The sequence below is a fragment of the Zonotrichia albicollis genome, chromosome 3, assembly GCF_047830755.1.
Source record: "Zonotrichia albicollis isolate bZonAlb1 chromosome 3, bZonAlb1.hap1, whole genome shotgun sequence".
Classification (NCBI taxonomy): domain Eukaryota; kingdom Metazoa; phylum Chordata; class Aves; order Passeriformes; family Passerellidae; genus Zonotrichia; species Zonotrichia albicollis.
In genome coordinates this window covers 81,085,426-81,110,413 of record NC_133821.1, presented here as the reverse complement: position 1 = coordinate 81,110,413, position 24,988 = coordinate 81,085,426, and the positions used below count along the sequence as shown (strand labels likewise).

Below are 24,988 nucleotides of genomic sequence, written 5' to 3'. Positions count from 1 at the left end.
GCTGAGGGAGCTTGGGGCTGTTGAACCTGGAGAAAAGGAGGTTTCTGGGCTGACCTTATCACTCTCTACAAGCACCTGAAAGGACGGTGTAGCCAGCTGCGGCTGGTTTCTTCTCCCAAGCAGCAGGTGACAAGACGAGACAGCCTTAAACTGTGCCAGGGGAGGTTTAAGTTGGATATCAGGAAGAAGTTCTTCACAGGAGGAGTGATTTGGCATTGGAATGGGCTGCCCAAGGAGGTGATGGAGTCACTGTCCCTGGCAGTGTTGAAAAGATTGGACGTGGCATTCAGTGCCATGGTCTAGTTCACATGGGGACCGGTTGGACTCAATCTCAAAGGTATTTTCCAACCCAGCTGATCCTGTTATTCTGTGGATGGGCTTACACTGCTTTTTTCAGCTACAGACCCTACATGAGTCTCAAGAGGTGTTGAAAATACTTTCAAGTAAAGCTGTTTCAGATGAAAACAGAAGGCTGGGGTTTTTTGAGTTAAAAGGTAAAAAAACTGCAACAAAACTACAAGTGTTCTGTAGTTCAGACTTCACCTACATTTTTACAGAAACATGTTTTTTCAGAGTAAAACTGGTTATTTTCCAGACCAAAACTATGTTTTCAGAGCAAAGTCAAGGAACAGGAGAACTTGGATGGGATTCTGGCCATAATATTCACAAGAAAAAAAACCCCAAAAACTACTGCTACTTCACAGTAAAGCTAGAATGTTTTTCTGAATCTTTTCAGTAATTCCCCAGGGATACTGCACATAGCAAGTGTATCATTAAATCATCCATATCACATTATGAAATATTTTATATGTCCAGAGATACCAAGAATTTTCAAATCATTCATGGCTAACTTGCTAACATAGTTTTGACGTCCAGTTACCAGTGAAGACTTTCTTACCTCGCTTTTCACTTTGTCATGGCTGCATGAAAAGCTATGGCATAAATCCATTCCCATTTGAACGCAGCTTACTTGGTATATTTATTTCTAGCTACAAAAACTAGAAGTGTTGGAGATTTTGAGCCACACTCAAAATAAAGGCATAAACATACTGAGACTACCGGGCATATACCACCACTAGCTAAACTAAGTTATTTGCAAGTGTGGGGTTTAAAGCTTCACACAAGGAATTTTTTATTAACTTGTGAAACCAAATTTCATGCTAGCTACATGTCATTTTGGAAATTTAGAATGTAGCTGTATAATTCTTAGTTTCATTACATTACACATTAATTGAAACAAGGTAGTGAAATTCCTGCTTTTCAACTACAGTGGTGAAAAAATGAACTTCAAAAATTTGCATGAACTTCTGCATGTGACTTGACAGTATAAGCTACAAATTTTCCAACTGGTATCTCAAGCTGCAGTGACCTTTCACTGCAGAACACACAGTAAGGAAAGCACATGCCATGCAAAATAGAAAAAAAAAAAAGAAGCTGCTACTCACATTTTGAAAGGGAAAGTTCCAAAAGTGCATTGCCACAACAACTACTTCAGCGTACAAACTGACAGTTTATTTCTTAAGCCTATCTAGAGTACTTTCAGAGCAAATTAACAAATCTATGAATTTACAAGAGTGCAGAAAAAACAAGTGTCTCAAAACTGGATATTTCTTTGTTCTAAACGTTAAGTCCTGAATACTGAACCTCCAATTCAGTGACCCTATTTGGAATCAGTGAAGGAAACAGACTTATGAATTGAAATCACTTTCAAAATGGCTAACAAAAATTACACAAGTTTAAAGAAATAGATGTGATATTTAAGATGTAGCTCACCCAAACCACAAAATTAAAACTCAAGAACTTCACTTTACACACTAGTATAAGTTTTGACCCTGCACATCTACAATTCAGCTTCATTTTCTCACAATGTCAAAAGGGGAAAAAAGAAAAAAAAGTCCTCATGGTGTTGGTACTAAGTTACTGATCTCTTTTTATTTTGGGGATTGTTCCTAAAACTGTTTGGACTGTTAGTTGCTAAAGCCATTGCACAACACCAAGCAGATGTTTAGTGCTGAACTTCAGCTTAAATTTCCAGCTGCCACAAGCACTTTTGGTTTGTCCTCCTTTGTTCCACCTCCAGTTCCTTGCTTCCCCCCACCAGCATAGGATGTAAACACAAAAGCAAGTTACAAAGAGTTAAAAAGTTATTACTCAGCCAAGCTGTGATTCCCGTCCACTTTTAGCCTGAGGCAAACCTAGGCTAATTAGACTCAGGTTAACCTGCAATGAGAAAAGGTCAAGCTGCATTGCATTATTTTGCATTTGCTTTGGGCTAGATGAATGCACATTATTCAGTGTTCACAGCTCATCTTATGAGCAGTAACCTCACTGCACGCCCTTTACAAACAATTCTGGTTTTAAGACTCAATCCCATGTGTTGAGATAAAATACAGACAGTAAACTACCCCTGGCAATACAATGGCAAAAATCTGAAAATTAAGCATGCAGAAAAAAAACCCCACAAACATTGTACAGCTAAATTATTATTTAGCTAAATATTTAGCTAAATATATGCTAAATTTATTTAGTTAAATATATGCTAAAACCATGGAAGGAATTAACAGAATTTCCACTGTAAGCACCACTGGGAGACTGTTTAACATCTGCCTACCTCTTCTCATGTAGGATTTAAATTTACTTTGTTGAATTGGTGGAAAAATGACACTGTTTTTGTAAGTGTAGATTATCATTTCAAGTGAGATACTCCTCCAACCTGCACCCAAATGAAAACTGAAATTAATTTCATGACAGCTTGGAAAGTTCCACTTACTTAAAGAGAACAGACTTTTTTTCCATTAAAGCATCCTTCAAATCTACCAGATTCAAATGTCCATTTTGTAAGTATTTTATTCTATATGAATCCACACATGTCTTTGGAGGCCCCAAGGTGAGCTCAGTAGTCCACAATCAGGAAAAATCTCCTCTGCTCCTGGTCAGAGGTCTTCATTTTTTCATTCTGGAAAGCTGTTGCAGAAACTTTTGAACAATATGCAACATGTTGAACAGCAGAAGGTGCTGCAGAAAAAGCAGAAGAAAGAATGGGAGGAGAGAAAAAAAAAGTGAGGAGTGAAAGGTGTTTTAAGGGAGTTGGTTCTTTGTCTTCAAAAGAAGTATCTCTTTTTACAAAAATCCATCAAAACATCATCCCATCAGGCCACAATTCTGAATACAGGGTCTCTTTGAGGGTTCAAGAGAAAGTAAGAGGAAATGAGAGTGGCTCAATTTACATTTTAACTAGGAATCCACACAGGCAAAGCCCCCTGTCTCTCTAGCTCCAAGGCCACAGAGCAATCTTCCACTTTTGTCAGCTGGTGCTTCTCTCTTTGGCTGAGTGAAAGCTGTGTGTCAGGAGAGTGGCTCTCCACTAGAAAAACAAATTCAATTTTAGGACATTCACTACTAGCAGGATTCCCACAGACATGAATAGAGTTAAAACAACGATTAAAAAATTATAGAAAAAGATAATAAAAAAGGCACTTCACTTAGCTAGTTCTTTCTTTTACAAGGAAAGACAAAAGAGTGGAGTAAAGTCACAAAGAAGCTAGGAGATGAAACTAAAACCCTGAACTCAGTCCAGGTAGTCTCTTTCATAGCTATGAAAGAAAGAATAATTCTTTTTTTGTCAAATTATCTTACCAGAGTTGAAGAGAAAAATCTTTTATCTACTTCTATGCTCTTACTTTGGAAGAAAAGTATCAAAATGTTGACTATTTAAGTTGCTACAAAAGGACCCTACTGCATGGATTTTTTAAAATGTTACTTCATTCACTACAATCCAAGCACAGCACAGAACAAGTAATGACTATACATTCATAGCTCACTTACAAAACTAATTATTGGTACTAATAATGTCTAGAGCAACCTTCTGAAATTCTCGCACTTTGCCCAGTAGGTTCATCCCTTAATAAGTGACATGATGTGACAGACATTCAGCACAACGTGTGAGGATTTGACTACACCATTCCCATTGTGAACACTAACTCACTGCTGCACTCTTGCAGGCTGCACTGAAAACCTTCCCCACCTTGTCGGTGTGAAGGACTAATTACATCACTTAAAATTGAGAGGAAACTCTTCTAATCAAGGATCAACTTTGGCATCTGCTTTTACATTCATCCTAACCTCCCTTTTCCGTAAGCACACAGGCACATTCATAGGCAAATTCTTTCAAAGAAAATCATTCAAATTAGAGAAGAACTTAGGCCAAAAGTACATCTGTTTTCATTACAAGAACTTGCCTAATGGAATTATTCTCTTCTCCACAAGTCTTTGGAAATAAATTGAGACTGAGCTTATATACATACATAAAGCTACAGAACAGTAAAGAACATCACACATATCCTTAAACATATCCTTCTGCTATGCCCAAACTGCTCTACTGATCTCAAACCATTTATGATTTCTACTTAGATCTAATAAGCAACAACAAATAAATACTGATTTCTTTTGGACTTTTAAAATATTCAAAAGGACTTTTCTTCCTATAATGAAGCAGAACAGATGTCACATACTACAACCTGCTGCTTGGGACCGCTCTTTATCCCTGCGTGCTCTCTAAACACCAGTAATAGTCTAAACAAAGATGGAATCAAAACAAACAGGACACAAGTGACCATGAGAGTCAGCATTATCTTGCAGATTAAAATACACAAACACAAGAAGAGGAGTTGTGCTTCCATGGAGAACCATCTCATCACACATGCTCTCATACAAGCAGATTTCTGCCTCTCAAATGAAGAATGCCAAAGTGCCAATGGCAACATTCCTGTAATTTGTCCATTTAGCATCAGCACCATTTCTACATGCCTTTCTTTGTGATAATGCTCAATCTGCATCAGAAGTTCACTTCCACATTTTATCATGTTTTATTCTATATTTTTAAAAAGGGCAAAATAAAAACACACAGCACTCCTTGGAGAACTCAAAGCCAGAAGTCTACTTCTTCAATACACATTATGTACAAAGACTGCACGTACAATACAGCTAGGATTTCTATTTGTTTACTTTCCTCTGGTGGCTTGTAGGAGCAGTAATTCACTTCAGGACTTCATTTCTAGTCTGGTTCAAGCAAAAGAATTTATGCAGAACTGCAAAATTCTTTGAATTATGAAACATAATACTATTTAAGTTGCTACAAAAGGATCCTACTGCATGGATTTTTTAAAATGTCACTGGCTTTAATCATGCCAGAGAAGCATAATTTTTCACTAATATGCACATGCAGTTCTGCTACAGCTTTTTTCTTTCCTCTAAACAAGAAAAAGCTTACTTCAGAAGAAAGTCCTTACAAAGTAAGGTCTTGCCTCCTTCCTGGTCCTGCTGTCTGTGCTTCTGTCTGACTTTCATCATCAGAACAGCCTCATGAGTAAAGATACTCCTTCAGTGCTGAAACCACTTTACTGACCCAGCTTTGGTTATGCAAGTCTTGGTGTCTCTTCTGTGGTGATGCAAGTATCTGGGAAAAAAAAATCTGCTCTCTTTTTCTAAGAGAAAGATTAAGAGAATCCCTCAATTTCAGTTCTCACAAGATCAACCGTTTTTGCCTCACTTATGTCTCAACTTGTGTGGCAGCAAAGTCTTCAGTGGACCTCTGGTATTTCCCTCCCACATCCACTTCCCTACACTGATCCAAAATGATCCACTCATACAAATGAAGTGACTACTGAACTTAAGATTCAGTAGTGATGCCTGCAGGCCTCAAACACTGTTGGCATGCATAATTCATCTCCCTCCTGCAGAGCTCCTCAAAGAAGCACCCATTGAACTTACATAGCACAGGATGGCACAGGAGGTGCTTTCTAAAGCATTCGTTCCCCATGCTCATTAGAAGGGCTGTCCACAGCACAAGCTTTGATACAGACATTGACACAGTAAAAACTAACTCCTGTCAGGCATGTAAACACACAGGCTTGAAGCTTTTGTTCCCAAGTCCATGATACTCCAAAAATCTACGATTCATTTTCAGTGTACAACAGTTATCGACCAAAAAAGTGCCAATGACAGCTTAAGAAGTCCTTAGGCCCAAAGGGACCTACCTCTCTGGTGAGACCAGTCCTGGGGAACGTTCTACTATGTACAACTCACTCCAAAGGGCTCCAGTATGCAAGAAAGCACTGCAAGCAGCCTCAGCTTTCCCTCTGCAGCTTCCTGCAGCCTTTTACACACGCTGAACTCCAAACGGCAAGCACTCTGAAGATTAACAACAGACACCTTAGCTTGGTGTGCTGCAGAAAGTCAGCAGAGAAAGAAAGATCAGATTCAATCTATGGCAGCCAGTGCTGTCGCATGACACACAACAAGACCCTAAACCAGCTGGTGCTCCACAAGAACTGCAGGCTTTGTGCCCAGGAGTATCACATTACAATAGTCAGGAGAAAAGTGATGAATAGATAAGTAATTGAGGTCAGGTCAGCCTCTGACAAGGGAGAGTTTTCTGTCAGCCAGAGGCAAGAGAAAACTCTCTTTGTGAATGCTAAGCTCTTGTAGAGCAGATGGGGACGCTCCCAACAAAGCCACATGCCAAGATAACTTTGTAGGGCTTAACAATTTTCCAGATACCATCACCATTATCACCTCCATCTTACCCACTTGGCTTCAGTTTGCATTCCCTCTTTCCCAAAACCTCAACTTTGATTCTTCTTGGTGTTATTTATATCCTGTCCTTTCAGGTATACATCATTTGCCTACTGCCAAGCCACACATCTACAGTCAGCTTGCCTACTGGTCTGTAGAGAAAAGAATTCCCCAATACCAGAGACCTAGCAGGGGAGCTGCAGATTTACATCTTTATTTCTGTTTTGCACCTTTACACAAATGCCGATGGAAGGAATATCAGGAAAATATTTAGGATCCACCACTCCTCTCTGAAGAGACAGCTTTCAAAAAGGAAGCAAGGCCAAAGAGCCAGTCATCCCAAAAATGGTTCCTAATGGATGTGTGTTTTTACATGACTGATGTTTCTCTCAAGAAGTGCGAAGAAAGAAAGCCTGGTTCAGCCACCTGCTACTGCAGAAGCAGAAAACAAAATGTGTGGAGAAGCCTCATGACACGGTGTCTTCCCACCAAACCTAATGCTGCTGAAAACGAATTGACACATACATTGTTATGTAACTCAGCATGACAAAGAAATTGTGTTTCTTCAGGTTTTGTTGGAGGTGACACTTTCTTCTTTTCTTACAAAACACTGCAAACTGTCACTCAGATTTCTATTCCTCTGCTCTCCCTGCCTGTTCCAGTAGTAATCCTGCAGATGGCACTAGGGACTAAGAAATTTATTTCATTTTTTTCTTGTCGGAGGTCTTTTACTCTGTATTCATTTCATGTTCATTGAATTGTACCATAGAGCTCATCTTTTAAGCATCTTGATTACTTCAAATTGATAAAAATTATCCTGTCCTCCTGCTGCACCTTTAAGTCTTTTAAGAAATTTCTGAAAAAAACTCTTTTATTCACCAAATATTAGGCATCTGTAATAGATAGCATAAAATAATGGATGGATAACAGCAGTAATTTAAATAAAATGGCATATTGAACAGAAGAAACAAAGTCTATTATCAACACATAAGATGAATAACAAATAAACTCACATAGACAGAAATGTAACTTTAAACTTAGGATGGTGCACTGTTGCTCCTTTGAGATACCCAGAAGAGGAATTCATTCAAATTTCATCTTTCATGCTTTCTATGAAGCTATTCCTATAAAAGTTAAAATTCACTGTTCCCATAATCATCTGTGGCTTGATTATCTCACAGGATGCAGCAGACTCATCTGAATTGGAAAGATACTTCTTGCTCAGTGCACCTTTTTTAGCTAGACAGATGGTACAGCAGTTTCAGAGCAGAAAGTTAAGTATCTAACAAACAGCTGGAAGATTTTAAGCATCCCACCTACCCTGTCTGAGAGGGCAGCCATTCTCATCTCAGTTTATCTGAGATTCTCCAGACAAGGTATTTTAAAAAGAGCATTGAAATATATTCAGTTCCTAAGGCAAATTAAATTTCAGAAAACATACAGAGGTGACTGAGTGTGACCTCAGCTATCTTTAAAAAGAAAATAGATCTGTAATCTTCTCTTTTAATGGCCAAGATAAAACCAGTTGCTAAAATATTCAAGGCATACCTGACACCTATTCACCTCAGAAGGCTAGACAGCCTGTGAAAGACAGACACATCCTTTCCTACACTGATCTCTACATTAACATGAAATGATCATGAAATAGAGAAGGATTGCTCCTGCCAGATGCCAGCAGTTGAGCTCCCCTACTGTCTCAATCATTGACTGAGGGTAAATAGAGAACATCTAGACAGAAACCTGAGCTCATTATTTAAAAGTTCTCTTCATTGGCTGCTTGCAGAACTACATCATAAACGAAACCAATGTGTAGTAACAGCAAAGAAGGACAACTACAGTGTGCAAGGCCATTCACCCACATTTTGGAATCAAGGAGAGAAACAGAGAACTGTTTAAACTTTTTTCATTTCAGCTAAAAGAAACCAGCAGAGAGCTGGAGGAACCTCAGGTGGTGCTGCGATGTTTAGAAGCTCAGCTGCTACTTCAGATGCAGAGACAAGAGTGTCCTTCCAAACTGCCAGCACGAAGGGAAGCAGTCACTTCTCCAGAACAAGGCAGCTTCCATAAGGAACCTAAATATCATGCACTGAGAATGCACAATAAACCACCTCCATCAGTGAATTAGATCAAACAGAAAACACACCCAAAATGAAGAAAACACGTGGTTGTTTTCCTTCTCCTGGATTAGGGAGTTACAGCAGTTCACAGAAAGGTCAGACTAACATCATACACAGCCAAAGCACAGGAGGGACAGGCAAAAGCAGGGAAGAAATGAGCATCACCTCTCCCTTCTAGCAGCAATGGCCAGCAGACCAACTCAGCTGCTTGTGAAACCACAATTTAAGATCTCTCTGGCCAACGCTGCTTCTTGCACTCAACACAATGAGCCTTAAGCCTCTTGCTAAAACTATCCTACTGCATCACTTAAGAGCCAACCAAAACAAAAAGATCTCTTGCATGCTTTCTATGCAGTATATCCAGAAAGATTTTCAGTTAATAAAACTGTTTATCTACAAGTTTCTCCTGAATCATTAAAAAATAAGCTCACAAAAGTATTAATCATGTTCTTGTAGATGCAAAGATTTGTTTTGCTGCCTTAAATTTTTTTCTTCCCAAAAGAGGCAATTAAAACTCAAACAACAATAATACAGCAGTAATAAATATAGCTTATGTATTAATCCTATGCAGAACAAATGGGATTGATACTAAAATGAGAAAAGAAAAAAAATTTGTTTATTTCTGAACTCTAATGTCTATGCGGGTCATTGACACAGTGATAGACACAATGGCCTGACACAAACAACATTTTACATAACAATTCTCCATTTCAGTACAGCTTTAATTTGTTGTCCACAAAAATCACATTTGTGTTTTTCTTGCTGTCTCCCATTTCTCCACTTCCACAAAGTTCTTTTGAAGCAGAAGATTGATAAGCAAGAATGTAATAACTAAGGCAAAAATAAAAAGGAATAAAACTAATCAGAGCCCACTATAACCAAGAACTTTTCTTGCCAAAGGAAAAGCTTTGCAAAAGTTTTAAGTGAAAGAATTGTTACAAGAGCCAATAAAAGATTTCCGATGAAGTATTAAATCCCTCAGCAAATCATGAGTCTAAAATTGAAATCAATTCACTACAAAATAGAAAGCTAATACATGAAATATTTTTAAGTCCCTACCAACTAGGAAAGCACTTCCAATTCCTGCATAAGTGTATATGCAGCATGCTAATGCTTGGTCATTTGCACATTCAGACACTACCAGGACTTCTGTATTTTTAATTAAAAGGTTCTTCTTCCCTGTAGTTCTTCTAGCATATTATTCATATTCCTTTTGAATTTAAAAGGTTACATGGCATTCCTTTATGTATTACATGTTCTCTGAAGATTAGTATGAAAAACACTATTTCCAGCTTTACTTGACAGGCACATGCTGACGCTGAAGAAAGGCTGTCAGACTGTGCGTGCACAATTCAGAATGCACTGAAGACAAATGAAGTTCATGAACTACTGTCCATAAGGGGAGCTGCTTGTCCACTGAACTACATCCTTCTGTTGTTTTCAATTTAAAGTTATGAAAAGAGCATGTATGGTTCTTAGCTTTCAAAGCACTACACAGCCAAAAACCTCTTGGAACCACTGGAACGCTCTGGACGCAAACTGGAATTGTTTCATGTGTCTTTAACAACCTCACTGTGATGAGCCCTCAGTGTGCACACACTCCACCCTGACTCCTCTTCAATCTGCCTCCTGTAACATACATACACCTCTTACCTTTTCCTTCTGAAATCTGTGGGTTTCTTAGCCTCCCTGACTCCTTCCTCCCTCATTAACTTCTTCTCTAATAATTTAGTAGTATCACTCCAATTCCCTACTCACTAGAAAATCTGTCAGGAGGCTTTTCCTTTGCTTGAAAATCTACTTTGCCCCTAGCTTGGCACATTTCATCCAAGCTGCCTGGTGTTCTTTTTGCCATTATCAAGCAATCAACTGAAGAAACTTTTGGCAAAACTGAGCATCAAACTTCTTTCCCAGGGGACCTTATGCTTTTTTTCTTACTCTGTATAATATATTTCAGCTGTTAATTGAAAGCAATATAATTAATAGCAAAATAGATAACTGTGACTTTAAAAAAAGCCAACAAAAAAACCCAACCAAACAAAAATAAAACCAAGCACCTTTTCAACACTTTCATCAGCAAACAGAAGTCTGCATCTAGTGCATTCAGACTATTTGCCTCAGGCAAGCAAGACCTCTGCATGGTATGTCATCATTATTTTGTGCTTTAAAAACCATCAGTGGGCATGCTTCCTTAAAATAGCATAGAATATTGCTACCTGGAGATTACCTTCTGCCTCAGTCTGAAAATGTGTTAGGACCACTTGTGCATGGAGCAAAAAAAAAATAAATCAGGTTGGATGCAAATTTCTTTACATACTAAATAAACAAAGTATTTTCTTTTTTCATAAGATGCCAATAAAAAGTTCCCATTTACTTAAAATTGACTTTGAACATCTTCACAAATAATGTTTCCAGTATTGTACATCCCAAACTCAATTTCTGTTAATAGCCTAGTAATACTGAGTTTGTAACAGCCAAAACAACCTCATATCATTTGTAGTGAAAAAAATTAAGCATTTTCCGAGTTAACTTCTAATAGTGTTTGAACAGAGGAATTCACAATAGCAGATAGTAAAAATGTTTAAAAAAATCACCAAAACATCCCAACAAAACTGAAGTTTATCAGTTGCACAACATCATGGTTAAGTTCCAATCACATGCAATTACCCACACTGAAGTTTTTCATGAGCTTTTCAGTTAATATTTCAGCTCTTGCACCCTGGTAAGCAGAGGCTCCAAGCTAGGACACTGACTTTTTTTGGTTCTCCAGGGGGTTTTCCACAACACAAGGACTGTGAAGCAGAACATGAACACATGTTCTGATTTCAAGGCATCTGGGGCATTATGCTCCTGCCATGTGCTGAGTCCATAACCCTACGGGGTGCTGTGCACACCAAGTTGCCACAATTTGCCCAGGAATAAGACTTGCCAACAGCCACACAGAATGAAAATCCAGCCTGGGCCTGCCATGTGAGCAGTCAGCACTTGAATCACTGAATGCTGGGAGAGCACACTAAATTCAACAACTGAACTAATCTAACTTAGCATCCCACTTTCAAAAGATACAAAAAATTAAAATATTTGATAAAAATTTAATTACAGGATAATTTTGCACTCTCCCATTGGCTGCAGGCATTGAAATCTGGTATTCTGGAAGATTATTAGAAAACTAAAAATACTTGCATATCAAAAAAAGTATGAAGATGGGGATTTTAAAAGAGACTCTTTTAGTGATATCTCTCCCATAAGATACTGTAAGAATGTTCTCACAAAAGTCTTTGCTAGAGGCAATTTCTCCTCCCTCTTGTTCTTCAACTAGCCTCCCAAAAATTCTTTCAAGTAATTAACACAATTAAAGGCACAATGATGAAAGCTAACTTAAAAAAAAAAAAAAAAAAAAAAAAAAGGAAAGGAAAGGGGAAAAAAAAAGTTTAATGGCTGAACTCTTTACCCTACTTTATTTTGTGAATGTATCTTTTCTTGTAAGTTAAGACACTACAAAATAAATTGCAGCTTGGCTACAATAGTCACACAGGGGAAAACACAGTTTAGGTTTGTTACTTTCTCTTCTTCATAAATCAGTCCCGGGCTCAGTTTAAACACATGCCAAATATGACCTAAATGTATCACATCTTCAACAAGTAATCATACACAAGAGGAGGAAAATGAGCATTGGTTCAATCCTCACAGCCCACAAGCCAACGATTAGGTTACCTTCTTGTAATTGTATCTAGTTATATACATACATGAGAAACAGTTTAAGCAAAAGGAATTCATACTGAGATCAGGATATGAAATTAACACCAATAAACCTGGCTCTGTATTTTGCAGATTTTCTACAAAATTTCATACATCCAGTTATCAGTGCCTCGTTTGGTTTCACATTTAATTTCTGTGGTCCTCAGCAGCTTCAGAAAGCAATGGATTTCAATGGGTCCTAATCTTTCTCTTCCACAGCAGACAGGAAAATATGTTTCTGGTGATATCTTCTAACTGTCCAAGCTGATCCCTGAAATGCTGGACACAACCCAGAAATCAAAAGCAAAACAGCAGACTTGTTCAACGGAGCAGGATACAACAGCCTATTAGAGAATTATGCAGCAAATATTATCCTTCTCCACTGCTAACATAGTAAAAGCTCCTCAGGGAACAGCTTAACTCACCTGTAACTTAATTTAAAATTTAAAGATTTAAAGCCTAAAGTAATTAATTAAAATAATTTAGATCTCTTGTGAAAGAATAATTCATCATTCACAGGGGAAGAATTTAAAATTCTTCACATCAACAAATGATGATGTTTCTGAGGTAATCTAATGCAAAATTCAATTTTTAAATAAAATTACATCAGGTATGGAAACACAATAGGCTACCCACACCATAACAAGCCTGCAGGCTTCTGCCTTTTGTGTCTCAGTTGCAAAAATAAATATTCAATATTCTGTGAATTCATAAAAATCATAAAAGGGAAATTTAAAGCTAAAAGAGATCTAGCTCGCTCTTTCTTTAACACTGTCTAGAGCTAGACTAGCTCTGAAAGTTTCTTTAGTATACAAATGAGGAAAAGGGTTTCCATTCTTGATATGGAAGTGTAAGAAACATCTCCAAATTTCTCATAATAAAGCTAAGACTAAACATGTAAAAGGTCTGACTATCTCCTCTCTTTAACAATACACATTTGAAATTACAAAACAGATAAAACTTGCACAACATGACCCCCTGAAGGGGAGGTTTTTTGGTTGGTTGGTTGGGGTTTTTAAACCATACAACTACACTCTCCCAGATATCAGCAACACCTTCACAGGTTTCACATTTACATTACACTCCATAGCAAGGCAACATTAATTCTATGTAGATTTAAAGTGCTAATTTGTCCTCAAACTTCTTCAATGTATTTTCTTGTTTCTCTAATGCTTACATTTATAAGAAGGGCTTATATTTGTTTGTCTCCAGATTGAACACACGGGAACAAATCTTGAAAGCAAAGACACTATACAACATCAGGGACTTTTGCTTTTGAATGCCTTTGGAAAAAAAAGAAGATTGAAAATTGTTTCATGAGGATTAGTGACAGTAGTTGGTAAGCTTTTCAGTTATTCATGAGCTTAAACAGATTTCCTTCACAATGTCAGGACAATGGTTCTTCCTCTCAGTAACATTCACTGCCATGGTTCCTTGTCTACCACTCCTTTTACTATAGCCATCGAAAATCAGGACAGAGGCTTAAATGGCAGATTTCCTAAGGCAAACCAGTGTGTACACGATTCCCAAACTGCTCAGTAAGACTTGTTTACCCACAGCTCCATCACGTGAGAACATGAAAACAGCTTTTAATATTTAATACCTACATGCACACCAAGGTAATCTGAAGCTCTGGTACCACCCAAAGACAATATATTAATCCAGACTTGGTATTTCTAGGAAGTAAATCACCTAGCAATTGCAACAGAAGAAGGAAAGAGAAGGGAACAATTATTGCCACGAAGACCCCTCAACTCCTAGTTGCAATGCATGTTTACATCTTAGCAGCTACCTGAAAAAGTTTTTTTCTAAATTAGCTGTTAGGAAGATGGAAAGAACACTGGGATTGAGGATGAGACCTGTGAAAATTAGAAATCAAAGCCCTCAAATGAAAACATATTCAAAGAAGCTAACTGCAGAACATCTGTGCAGGCAGAACAAAACAGCTCATCCCATTTCTGGGTCCACACTTTGAATCTGACACAGAGCTCTGCTGCTGACCACCTGCATTCACAGTTATGGATGCACACTGTGATTGTGACTGTTTCCTTAAGAGCACAAGCCTGGCTCAGCCCCAGGGAGCAGCTCCTCCAGGCTTGGATCACCACGCACACGGCATGGAAGTGGAGCGATGAGGGATGCACATACTCCCACTGCCAATCTCACTGTTGCTCTGGGAAGCATCAGAACATTGTGCTGCAGCATGGCATCCACCAGCAGTGCCATATTTGCATTAATTAGAAAAAAACCCCAAGAAGCTTCATTCATGATTTTCGGCCACTAAAATTTTATCATTCTCTGACAAGCCCTGGTAAAAGACTTGGATGGATTCAAGAGAACCCTTAAAGTCTTAGAAATAGAAAAGCAATCAAGGAGGTGAATTTTCAGTTGGTGCTTTATTTGAAAATAAATTCAAACCAGGAAAAATTAACTTCAGCCCTCTCAAACTGCCACAGGAATGAGGATGACAAAAATAAAGAAAGTATAACCTCACACATTTCCTCAAACAAAACTGTGTGTTAGGACAAACTCCAGCCCTGTTCCCCCACAAAAACCCACAGACAGAAATGTGATCCCAAGTGATTCACAAACAAACAAATAAGGCCATGTTTCTGTTGCTATAACATAACACACGGTACTTTTTTTTTTCCTCTGATGTAATTCTTATAACATTATTTTGGAATCTGACTATTTTAAACTTGGTTGCTACGACACGTTATAGTCATTAGATGGATTCATTTCCTACTTTCCAACTGGCAAGACTACTTGTTTCAGTTTTATGAAGTTATATCACGGACAAAGGACACATAAAACATACTGTAAATTCTAATAGTAGAAACTCCTTTAATGCCTTCCATTCCTTGAATAAAAGGATGAGGACTGGAAGGAGGACTTCTCCCCACAATTACTCTAAAGGTCTCCATGCTTCCAACTTTCTCAATTTTTTTGAGCCTTATTTCTGAAAATGGTCTTTTCACATTATTACTCCTACTGAGAGATGACATCTGACTTCTTGCAGAGCCTGTCAATGACTCCCATACTATCTAAACTTACAAATAATCAGAAAGTGACATTCTGCCAGTAGACAATAAAACATGGAATACAAATCCCCTCTGATACTTCTGGGTTTAACAACTGGGGATGAAGAACAGATGATGAATTAGCCCATTCATGCTCCAGCATCACTTCCATGAGGCAACCAAGAGGTTTGGGGAAGACTTGTTTTTCCTGTAGATTAATTTTTAATTACTGAAATATAGTCATACCAGACAGATCACATTCAGAAGCCAACTTCTAAAAGAAAACCAAATAGGAACTTCATAATGTAGCATTAAAATCACCAAAATCCTTTGGAAATATGCACACAGTATACCTTCATCTTCACAAACCACATTAAATAGAAAGCATTTGGGAATCAGAGCCTTGAAGGTCGCTGGGGTAAAAACTTTACCCTTTTATAACAGGCATGAACATAAGATGCACTGACATATCAAAGGAACCTCTAGATTCTAGCTTATGAAAATATATGAACATCCATAATAGAAAAACACAGTGGCTCTGTCACATTCAATCTCAAAGTTCAACACAAATTTAACAGGATAACAATGGATCTTTAGGGAAAAAAACCCCACCCACTAACAAACGTATGCTAGCACAGTCATTTTTTAAGTGTGCAAAAGAGGCAATTTTTCCACTTGTGGCTTTGCTTCTGTCTTTGGCCTAACAATTTTCATTTAGCTCTCAACAAGTTGAACTTTCTGTTAAGTCTCATAAAAGCAGTCTTACCCAATCAGATTAGGGTGCTTCTACTACTGCCTAATCATTCATATGACAAACAGCCACAAGGAGTGTTGGCACAGACCATTTTCCCTCAAATTACCTTAATCTGGACTATGCATTTGCAGGATGAGCCTCCACAAGCACAGCCTGCTACAAACCCAGTCCTACTTTATGACTGAAACACAGAATCTTTCTTTCTATACGTTTTTTTTTTTTTTAAGTGCAATAGGTAATCTATTTCCAGGAGCAATGACAACACATAGATGTATTGACCCTTTGATTATGATTATTTCATGGAGAATGCTGAACAGGCAGTTAATGAAAAAGATAGCTGTCATACAATTAGCTTTGCACTATGAGTGTGAAGACCTAGAAAAGAAATAATGGGAGATGTTAGGGAGAATTATATTTTTCTTTAAAGAGTACAGATCCTATAAAACTAATTAATTGTAAATGTTTAGGGGCAGCTGTCAAGTCAATCAGTTCACACTTATAGGATCATTTAACTAACAAATAATCAAAAATAATTTACACTTGATCTCAAAGAAATCTACTTCTAAAGGCAGTACTTTTCAAAAAAAAATTGGAGATGAATGCTAAAGGGTTTGCCTGTTCATATTTTTAACTAGAAAAATAAATCTGAATCAGCAGTGCCATGGTGTAGGACTTCCTTCCCTAGCTGGGAAAAAGGAGGGGAACAAAAAAAAAAATAGATGTAACAAAGTATAAACTTTCATTTTATTAAGAAACAGAAGATTACCTTCAGGACTTTCTTTGTTTTTCCCCAAAATGGAAGAGTTGCCATAGAATAGAACCAACTAGTGCTATTTTGAAGAAAGGAATTGGGGGAACAAGAAAGGAAATGATAACAACCATCACTTGTAATTTACATGGAAAAGAAATGAGAAAGATGAATGCAAAAGCTGGAGCTCCTGATGTTTCTTTAGGAATAGCTGAGGACTAAAGAAAAGATAACTATGGCTCTCCTGAAGAACCACCAGCAGCTGAAAAGGTCCTAGAGTTCCTCAGTTAAATTAAGTATTGAAGCAAATTTCTAAGCCTTATCTATCATTATAAGTAAAATCCAGGTAGTTCACAGCATGTGTTTGATAAAAGCTCATATATATAATGAGTCTCAACAGCTTTCCTATATGATCCGTCTTTCTTTCCTTAAACGTAATTCTTTCATTCAGCAACAGAGAAAAAAAAAATCAAGCTAAAGTGATTGTCAATGTCTGACAACTGACAGGGACAATTCAAGGACAGCAAGCAGCTGCTACAGATTTTAAACTTATTTTTGTTATAGATCCAATTTTTAAATTCACAGTGTTCCTTTATAGTCTGTTAGGTTTGTCTCTAGCAGGAGTTCCTTTAGGGCAAGCACTGCAGACAGTCTGCCTACCCTGAGGGAAACTAAGACACTCAGATGTGGGGTAAAGGAAAGATATTAATAATTTAAGACAGTGGTCTGCAGCCGCTAGGACAAAGCAATAGGGTAAGTATGGAAACACCTAACTCCCGAGCTCACATTTGTCCTCCACGAACTTGTATTTTCCTCAACAGATTTACAAAGTGCTGCAGAGGATACAGTGTTACCCATGTTTTCTGGAGGAGCTCTGAAAATGCTCATGGTTAATGACACCTCCCGCCGCTGCCAGCACCTCCAAAGCAAGGAGAGAAGTCAACCAGGAGGCTGCAGCAACAGAAGAGGCAGCACAGCAGGGAAGAACACTATTTGTAAGCTACAAAACACTGACCTGAGAGACAGAAAAAGCCCTGGGTAAAGTACTTTTTCCATTATTCCTGTAAGGTAAGGAGGTTAACTTAACATTGCCAAATAGAAGATTCACTGAGTGAAAACCACTTCCAGTAACCCAAATATTAATTTTGATTATTCTTTGACATTGGTTCTCATTTTCATTTTATAGAAAGGCACCTCATTTTGTATTTGGCAACTCTCTTCAGTGTTACAGAAGGAATTATTTTGAAACTATTTCCACTTATTCAGTACTCTTTTCCTGCACTGAGCAAACATTGACCTAACAGTCATTCACTAGTCCATTAAACTTGGTATTCAATATTCACATGCATTATAAATCAATTGTATTTGAAAGCAGGAAAGAACAGATGTGAACTTTAAGAACTACCTTCATTTCTTCACTTTGGGCACACAGTAGCCTACAAAGTGTTCTCTAGGTGTGCCATACTACATCCTTTCAAGGCTGATTGGCATTTGGATCTGGGCATTATACATTCAGTTTCTCTGTCACATCTTGAGAACACAAGTTTAAGAACTCCTGCAGTCTTTCATTTAAGCCAACCAAGTTGTATTGGAAGTTCTACTGAAACCTTCAGACTCCTTATGCAAAATACCAGAAATTATCAATATCACAAAAACATACTAGTTTTCACTGTAAATAATTCCATTAGAAAATCCCAAACAGAATCACCACCTACTTTGAGTACACTTTGTTTATAAAGATCACCCTACATGCTGAAATAATACATTCTTCATAAGCACAAAAACCTGGATTCAACATAGATATTTAAATGAGAATCACTGCAAAAAACCACAATTATTCAAGTGCACAAGAATTTAATTAGCAGCCGCGCTTTTGCACCTTCATGCTGCAGATTTCCTACTCAATCCTACTTTGCTTATGGTGGCAAAATATTCATCAAAACTAAGTGCTGTAACATACAATTAAACATCCTTTACATAATTTTTTCTACACAAATAGTGTGAATGAATGAGAAAACAAGAACTCAGCACCACTACAGCTGAAAACCCATGATCCTCACAATGGCTACTTTGACTTCTTGAGCTAGCATTTACTAATGCAGTATGTGTGTGTGTGGATACAGATAGATAGATAGACAGACAGACAGACATGACTGGCCAATATGTTTTATCTTCCAGACTGAGATTATCACCTTCAAACCCAACAAAGTGTAATATTTAAAAGAAAAAAAAAAAAAAAGAAAGAAAAAAAGGAAGCTAAGATCCCTTGAACATGAACTGTGAACCTGAATCCCGAATGCACAGATATTGATGCAGCATTCATCTACTGACACCTCTTCAAAAGAGCAGCAATATCTGATGCATCTCATATACTTAAATGCTAAAAAAGCATTTAAGTATATGAGTGTAATATTTATTGTTGGTGGAAAAAACTATTAAAAAACATACACTAGTGAAAGTAACACAGGATGATAAATGATACACAACATCTGGAAGAGAGAACAAACAGCACATATCCATTCTACCAGATTAAAGCATAAAGGAAGAGTGGGAGCTACAAAAATGGATTCTCTTCTTCTTAACAGTACAAGACAATATTAAGTGGTGGCTGACTAAGAAACATAGTGAAGGCCACAGGTAAAAGGAATAATGTGGAAGTAATCAGAAGGAAAATTTCAGTCCATATATGAACATGCAATGGTTTAATTTCTTTCATGTCTTTTTACATTCCAAAGTTATCAAGTTAACTTTACCACATTAGCTCTTTGTGAGTTCATTCATCCAAAATACACAAACTGGTTTTGGTGTCTAAGAAAGGTTTACTTGATGGTGAGTATGGTAACAGAAAACCCTAGCAAGTGCAAACATTTCAAAGTTATGCAACATGATGGAGGTTTTTCAAGTCTATCACAGCTGACTGGGAGATACCCACAAAACCTAACTTAGCTAAGAGGGGCCAGCATTCCTTGAAAGACAAACATTTCTTGTTGGGGTGAGTCAAACCAAGAATTTAACTCTGGTCCTTCAATCAAGTGGAGCTCTCCTGAAAAAACCTGTTTCCACCAGCTATACACAATGCTTTGAGAAACAGTCTTCCTGGACAAAGCCAGACTTCCTATAACCAGTATAATTTGCAAATAATATCAACCATGTCAAGCAGGAAAAGTGTTTCTGCATTTCTAACATCAGCACTAATACTTTCTGCAGAAGTGTCCTGAATGCCAGCTGCGGCGGTCAGTGCTTCCAGGAAGTCAAACACATTTCTGCAGTGAGCACAGGAAACGACACAACTGCCACATCATAGCTAACTTCACAGGCATTCTGACCAAAAATCACATCTCTCTGCTGCAAAAAATATCTTTTACGAAGTGTTATAGCAGGCTGAAAGTAGAATAAAATTTAGTGAAAGCCAATGTGTTTAACTTCTAATCTAGCAATTGCAGGAGAAGGACTTTATGACCCACGCCTGTAACAGATTAAACAACTCAGTAAAACTTAAAAGACTGTAGTAGAAGCTCAACTTTGGCCAGACCTTCTGCTTATCACTTTGAGTGTCCAACTGCCTGCTGTTTTCAGAGAAAGGTACCTCATTAGCCACTGTCAAGTAAATAGATGCTATCATTTTTCTGGCTCAGAAAATAAAAATTAATTAACATTAGAAACAAGTTGCTAAAAGGCTACTCATAGTCACTCACAGCAATTATAAAAGAGGACAATTTTAAGGTCACCATTCTGTTAAGGTAAAATATGAATTGGCAATAACAATGTCATCAACAACAGGCTGGAACAAATGCCTGTGTCTATGCTGAAACTGGTCACCTGCATAGGAAGGCAGATGCATGCCACACCTGGAGTTACAAGATGTGTTACTGAACTAAGCTATCTCAAGCTAATAAAGAAACAGAAATATCAAGAAGCCAATGTTATCAGACATCATAAACAAAAAGCATGTCAACTTGAAAGTGCTCTGGATCACATTATTGGGCCTTAAAATGTCTAGAGATCTACACTGAGCAGGCTGCAACAGAACAAAAGCTGGTTTAGCCAGTCTTTTTATTTCTGTAATAATACAGGAAAACTGCAACCATGTCTACTTAAGCATTTATCACCAACAAACAATTCTGACAGAACTAAAATATAATCATTCCTCCCGCAGGCTAATGAGAGAATGGCTGGAGCTAAATGGTATCCCACAATAATTTTACATGTATGAAGTGTTCCATTTCATTTAGTGATATTATAAAAGTGATGCATTGGCCATAACATTTACTGTTTACAATCTGCAGCAAGCTATACCCTCCTCAAGGGAGATTAAGTAATCAAGAAAATGTTATTCACACTATGTATTTGAGAAAAATAGATCACTGTGCCAATTACAGACTCTTTCCTATACTGAGAAGGATGTATGCTAGTCTAGAAAGGAGACAGGAAAGAGAAAAGACAGGAGATTTGTTTGCTTCTCAAGTGAAAAGGAGGTCATGCAATCATGCACTGAAAAAGTTTTGCTTTAGTCCAGCAAAGCCTGAAGAAGAAAAAAACCAAGAAACACCAGTTTTGAGTAGCTGCTGAAGACACTTAATTCCAACAAATCTTAAAGCTCTGAAAAACCATACAGTGACTCACAGCACTACAAACAGAAAGATCCAGTAGTAGTCAGACTGCAATTTTGTTTCCAGAGTATCCATTAGAGGCAAATATTTTTTTAATGATAGCATATCTTAAAAGTATTCTTTGTTAATATTGCTTATACACCATTTTCCACTAAAAGAACACAGTGATCGATACAGGCTGTAGTGAATGAAGTGCAACATCTCCAGTAAACAGATGCTACATTATTCATTTCACAGATAAGTAAATGCAAGTATGAAAAATTAAGTGACTTGCTCTAGTCAGAGAGCCAAAAGCACAGCTGTGAATCTCATCCAGATACCCCAGCTTCCAATGATCCATTAACCACTAGACATTAGCCTTTCTAAAACAAAATGCAACCTTTTCCTCACATTTTGCCCTCCTTCTAACAAGTCTGGCAAAGCTAGTACAGGGGCTGTTCACGTGGCTGACTTTTAAGAAACCAAAATCTTTGAAATAAACCAAAAATTATTAAAATATAAGCTCAACTTTACCAGATGGATTACAGAACTCCCAAACCCATCACTGCAGGGCTCAGTTACCTGTCTCTGCCCTTCCAAGAGGAGGGTCAGCAATAGCTCTCAGATTTAAAGCTGCTGGCCAGACACAAGCTTGGTGGGAGGTATCAGGGTCACACATCATCCCAGAAGAACACCTGCTGCAGTCCTGATTCACAGCAGGCACTTACACCCAGGAGCTGCCAGTGCTGCATCCAAACAAGAGGAAGAAATGGATGGGATCATCAGGGAAACGTATTCTGGCCCAACAGCTGCTTCTCCACATGTCCTGTCTCACAGGCACAGATACCTTTCAGCTGCCTTCCTCAAGGCTCTCGGCACAGGCAATGCACTGCAACAGCCCAGTGAGCCAAAGCTTGGCAAAATGTAAAAAACACTCATCAACACCCTGGTTACACTAAAAGCTTTCTGTGCGGTGGCAATTATGTCCTATGCTGTCTCAGCTCAGAACTTGCTCCATGCAGACAAGCATTGATGGGGAACCCACTGCTTTAAGAAATCCTTAATGGTCTCAGGAAGACTTCAAAAGCTGGCAAAGCCTTTAGGGCAGGAAGGGAGGGTAGACACAAAACCACTGATGACAAAATTCCACCAGTCAATGATGATTAAAGAAAATTGTTTAGACCTGACAGCAAGCAATCAATTTGATTGTCACCACTTATAACCTCAAAAATAAATGAGTAGAAACTTGAGAAACAGCACATGCAACTAATCAATTTTACAACACATATTTTTCAGTAGTTTCCACAAATACAAAAGTCTCCTTAAATGCTAGAGTACTTCTCAGATATATATAGCATTTACTCACTCAGAGATTAGAGTTCCAGAACATATCAATCACTTAAGTATTTTTTTAAAAAATCACTAAATAAAATATTTTAGATACCCTTGCTTTAAAAGAGTTGTCTGAACACACAACAGACAACTTTATTACTTTTTAAGAATGAGTAATGAGACAGATTTAAAAGTATTAAAAAAAATCCTAGGATTGAAAAATCATGACCTGTTTCCTAAATTGTTGTGATAAGTCAGAGCATAGATCTCCGATTCAAAACTAAAATCACTCACATTTACATTGAAACATACAACACTTAAATTTCAGAAATAAATTATCAAGATCATTGAGGAAGCATATGGTCAAATTTCACCTTATTGCAACATCACACCATGAAACAAGGTGTGCAAGGTACAATTTGTGCATTACTGTGGGTGTACTAAAACTTGTCAGCAGGATATAAACTCTTCTTACAGCACAAAGGTCAAGGCCATTGGAAATCCATCTGCAACAAAGCCCTTGGAAATATCAGTGAAACAAAGTAAGAAGGTCCAAAGTAAGGGCACAGGGTTTCAGTTTTATGTGAGTAAATACTTTTTCTTTCCAACACAATACATCAGTTTAGCAGTGTGCTCTGAAACATATACAAACTTTTAAAATGAATGTCTTTAATCCTGGGCATGACTATATTCCTACTGATGTTCCACAAGCCACAGGCTTACAGAATTAACCCTGAAGCAGCCCACTTAAAATAATAATAAACCCAAACAAACCCTTACAACATCGCAGCTCCACCACAAAATTTCCAACCATGCCCCAAAATTCTGCATTTAAAATTCCCAAACAAACCAGTAACTACTACACATGGCACAGGCACTCTAAAGTTCCATTTTAGCACTGCAGGTCTCTGTGACACTTCTGTGACTGCAGTGCAAACTTAAGAGCCCAAACACATTGTGCTTCACTCCTTCTATTCCCTCCATTCCATCAACTGACCTTACAATGACAGAACAGCATTTTCTTCCCATCCTTCCCCTTTATCACAACCTTCAGTTATAAAAAGTTCAACAAAATCCCCTCCACCACCATTTTCAAAAGTCAGGTATGTCCCATTTTTATTAACAATTTCATTTCTTTTTTGCAGAAAAGTCTACTCAATGCCAATGTCCAAATCCTCCTTCCTCAAAATTATGTTTCTCTAAAAAAGCTGTTTGTCCCCTGTACTCATTTTGTTCACTCAAGATAACCAGATTTAGAGACAGAGAGCTTGAAAACAAATCTTGTTTTTATATCGTTAGAACACTGTGGATTTGCCAAGGACCACTAAAGAGCTACAACTTCCAACAAATGCTCATTTTTGTCTTACACCTGTTAAAAAATACTGTGCATACTAAACTTGGATTCTATTAATGTTGCTATAGCTGCAGTTATAGCAAACACAGATCAGCCAAACAAAAACCACCAAAAACTCCAAAACCAAACAAAAACCACAACCAAAACACTCAAATCCACAACCAAAAGTGAAAAATTGCAATTTTATTTTTCCACTTCTATTTTTTTGGAAAATTGCACTTTTATTTTTTTCGTTCATTTTGGTAAGCGTCTGAAGTTTTATTGTATATAAAACTCACTGCCAATCAGTTCTTGTTTTGCAGTCAAAGAAAACCTGCTCAACAATCCGAATTTTTGCTTGGGGGGAAGGAATGCAAGACTTCCGTTAGTTTGCCTTAAGAAGGAAAGAGTGGATACACAGCTTGGCAACCCTAAGATTCTCAACACAAAAAACTCACAGCTCCCAGCTGGATATTCCAAAACACTTGGTGACAAAATACACAGTTCCGAGCAGGTAATTTTAAACTGAGTAGCTTCTCTGCTTTTCCCCTTGCATTCCTTGCAATATAGTCCTCAATTACAACAGAACTCAACACTTAGCGAGGTAGCCGCACTTTTCAAGGGATTTTCCTTTTACCCCCGCACCGCACGGGGGAAGCGCCGCACGTGGCGTCACAGGGAAGCGGCGTCCGAATGACAGCGGCTAACGGCGGGGAAAGCCGGTCACGGCAGGGAACCGAGGATCCCGGAGCGGAGGCGAAACCTCCCGCCCCCGGGGCAGCCT

General features: G+C 37.9%; 1 protein-coding gene across 6 annotated transcripts in view; it reads right to left on the bottom strand.

Annotated features, from left to right (window-relative positions):
* PDSS2 (decaprenyl diphosphate synthase subunit 2) overlaps positions 1–24,988 on the bottom strand; it is a 128,482-nt gene that overhangs the window by 85,524 nt on the left and 17,970 nt on the right. The window lies entirely within an intron of this gene.